The sequence below is a fragment of the Telopea speciosissima genome, chromosome 1 (assembly GCF_018873765.1).
Source record: "Telopea speciosissima isolate NSW1024214 ecotype Mountain lineage chromosome 1, Tspe_v1, whole genome shotgun sequence".
NCBI lineage: Eukaryota > Viridiplantae > Streptophyta > Magnoliopsida > Proteales > Proteaceae > Telopea > Telopea speciosissima.
In genome coordinates this window covers 65,798,580-65,802,446 of record NC_057916.1, presented here as the reverse complement: position 1 = coordinate 65,802,446, position 3,867 = coordinate 65,798,580, and positions in this window count along the sequence as shown.

Here is a 3,867-nt window from a genome sequence, read left to right as displayed (position 1 = left end):
AGTTGAAAAATCAAAGACGTTTTGATTTTATTGCTTGAGAAGATATCTACAAAAGAAAAGGAAGCACATTGTTAGAATTGAAGTTTACTTTTCTAAGAAATAGAAGATATGTAAACAATCTTCTCTTCTTCTTCTTTTTATTTTTTCTTTTTCTTAGGATTCAAGGCATTGTAAAAGAGGAAGGAGAAGAGAATATTCTCTTTTCTTAGGGAATATTTCTCCTACACTTCCCTCTTCTCTCTTCTCTTCTCTTCCCCTATAAATACCCCTTGCCCTTTGGGTTGTAAGAAGTTAGTAGTTTTTTAGTTCAGTTTTTAGTTCAATTTTAATTCAGTTTTTTTAGTGTAATTTTTACTTCATTCACTTAGTGAAATTTTCTCTTCTTTTCCTATTTTTGGCTTAAGTTCTTAGTTTTGATTTCAAGTTCTTAATTTTGATTTCATAAGTCTAGTTTAATGGTTGTAATAGTTTTAGTTTAAAGCTTCCTAGTTTAAGTTCCTATGTTGATGACAAGACATGGAGATTTAGAAGAGGAAGCCATGATGAGTTTATTTAAGTATTCAAGCACATCAAGGTATCTCATTCTTTAAACCCTTAATCTCATTCTCCCTTTCCTCTATATCTCTCTATCTTCTTCTTCTTCTCCCTCTATTTCTTTTATTTTTTTTATATGGTTGTGGTATGTGGATGCACTTTTATTCCCTTATTTCTTTTTATGTGATTATGAAGTGTGGCTACGTTTTTGTTATTCCTTTCAATTCGCTTTAGTTTGATAGGTTAGATGTTCATGTGTTAGGACGCCAATTTAATCCCTTAATTTTGTTAGATGCTTATGAGTTAGGATGCATTAATTTTCATTAGTTTAATTAGTTTAATTTAACACTTTAATTTGGTTCACTTTGCATTACTTTTAAGTTAATTAAATAGAGTGGCGTATATCTCCTCGTGTTCGACCCGTAGCTACGATTGACCCGTACGCTTGCGGTATTATTTTAACTCAAACAGTCATCCAGACTAGGGGATGAGTCATAACTCACAACCACTTCCCTAGATAAAAAGCTGTAGACACAGCTAAAAAGCCTAAAATTGAGCGCATGCACATGCATGCCAATAGAGGGAGCTGCATACGTGCCAAACTGCCCACACGTGTCGACACGCTGTCACAACCTACTTTCAAACAGACTTGTTGGATCGACAAAGATTTGCTGGATCGACGAGTGGAGCTTCAATCGATGGCAAGAATGCCATCAGAAACGCTGCCACAGCCTACTTTTGAACAAATCTGCAAGGATCTGCTGGATTGGCTAATGGAGCTTCATCCGGCGACAGGAGAGGGATGGTGAGGATTGAACGGCAGCTGGAGCTTCAGAGCCGACGATAGTCTCGGTGCCACCAACACCATGGTTGGCATCACTTGCAAACACACAAACAAATAAAAAAGAGAAACCTCCCTTGTTTGGGAGCCCCTTGTCACAATGACTAAAAACCATAACCAACCACAGAGCTGAGGCTGGATAAGGCAGAACGGGGTGCTTCAGGGGAGGGGGAGGAGAAGGTGTATGACAAAAAGTTTTGGCGGTGAGGCCATGGTGGGAGTAGGGCAGAAGGGAGGCGAGCGTAGAGGGCAGAGTACCAAAGCGGCCATGGAAGGCGGTGGAGCTAGGCAGAAGGGGTGCGGGCGCAGAGGGCGATGGAGCAAGGCGAAATGGAGGTGGGCATAGAGGCGGTGGAGCAGGGCGGAAGGGGGACGGTGAAGTAGAGTGGAAGGCAAGGCGGTGATGATCCATGAAGGGGGGGTGCTTTTCCAGGCAGGTTCGCCGTCATCGGCATCATCATCGGTGGCGGTTCCAAGGATCATGGCAAAAGGAGCAGAGAAGGAGAGGAGAGGTATGGACTACACGCACTAAGGCGGAGGTATTACATGCACAATGACGAAGAAAACTAACTCATCTTCATCTTGGGAGAAGCCCTAACACAGCGGCGAAGAAACTCTAACACAACAAGGGAGAAACCCTAACGTTAACACAGTGGCGGAGAAATCCTAACGTTTCACCTTCTGTTTGGGTGTTGTGTTAACTTTCTCTTTAAGTTGGATGCATTGTGATGACTGCAGATGACCCACTGGGCCCACCCAACCACGTAGGAGGGGACCTCTAGAGAAACTATCTTAAAAAGTTAAGGGTCAGTGTTCTCTGTGGGTTACAACAAGATTGTAATCTTATTCTTTTGTCCCTCGTCTTATTCTCAAAAGTTTTTTTTTGTCACGAGTACAAAAAAGGTTTTCAAAATAAATTGAAAGTAATTTATCATTATGGCATTTTCAAAAGTTGTCGTTGTCCATTTAAATGACAAGATTACTCTTACTTTAAATAATTTTTGAAAATATGATAAGAGAAAAAAAAAAAAAAAAAAAACAGATTACAACTTCTTAATTCAACTATTTGGTGACAACAAGATGCATCATTTCTAAATATTATAAAAAAAGTAAATAATTTATACAATCATTTTGGGTAATGTTAACAAAAGTTTTCTTTTTAGATTTGAAAATTTGATTTTCCTTCCCTTTAATTTCCCTTGAAATCAAACGGATCATACAGTGAATTGAAGGAATTTGTACCATGGAAAAAACAGTACTAATTCCAATTTAACTAAGAAAAAATCTTGTTGTAACCATCCTTGGTTATAATAAGATTGTAACCTTAAGTTTTTTGCCATCTTATTTCTAAAAGTCATTTATTGTTATAATTATTGCAGGGGTAAAAAGGGGTTTTCAAATAGAACTTGCATTAGATGACTTTTAGATTTTTGAAACCTTCTACATAAGATGGTAAGACCCACATAGTTAGAAGAAGAGGAATATATATATATATTTATTTATTTAAGCCCTCCTACAAAAAATCTTATCAACATTTGTTTCATTACATAGCATTATTTTTTGGTAAAAGTAAATTTGCTGATAAGAAAACAGATCCCTCTCTTGTATGTTGGTTCAAATAAAAAAGGATTGAAATTGGGCCAAATTGTCCTATCCATAGTGAAAATAGGATGAAGGTTTAAACTCCTTGAGTTAGTTTTTACAAATAGGATATCACCTTCAGGTTGTCACTCTCAATCAACAACTTATATGCTCCATCCAAGACTGCCTCTGCCTTCTCTAATAGATAATGCTTCTCCCACCATAATATCGCAAAAAATGATAGGATTAGAGATAGTAACATGAAACTGACCAAGATGATCCCGAAATAGAAATCCCAATCCAATACGATTTGTATCCAGAAAGCAATTAACGGAGGAGACCATACCAAAACTTGAGAAGATATTGAAATGACTGAATTTCATGACTACAAAAAGCGGACAAAATTTGGCTGCTGCCCGAGTTGCACCCATGTTCCTGCTGCTCCAATTGTATACGTTGACTTGGAATCCCTTAATTAGGGTTTTTTTGAAAAATACTAAAACTTAAGGATTATTTGTGAACCAAGGGAAAGGGAATTATTCCAATTTGACCCTTGCGATTGGGGGCAACAGGAACATGGGTTGTAGCCAAATTTTTTCATGGAGAAGCAGCTTGAGAAAATCTCCCATCTATTTCTATCTAAAATAAAAAGAGACTAAAATGGTCTTAAAGTCCTAATTACACTTATAACCTTACAATTTGGACATAACTACATAAGCCCTTTCAGTTTCAGCCCCCAATCCCACGTGAAACGAAAAAAACAAACGGGAAAAGAAAGTGAATAAAGGCGTTTTGGAGTACCCCACGGAAAGTCGGGAACGCCACCCGAAAGCCGAAGAATAGAAACTCGAAAAGCGGAATCGATTTATCCGAAAATAGTGGGAGAGAGAGAGAGAGATTTTAAAGTTTAA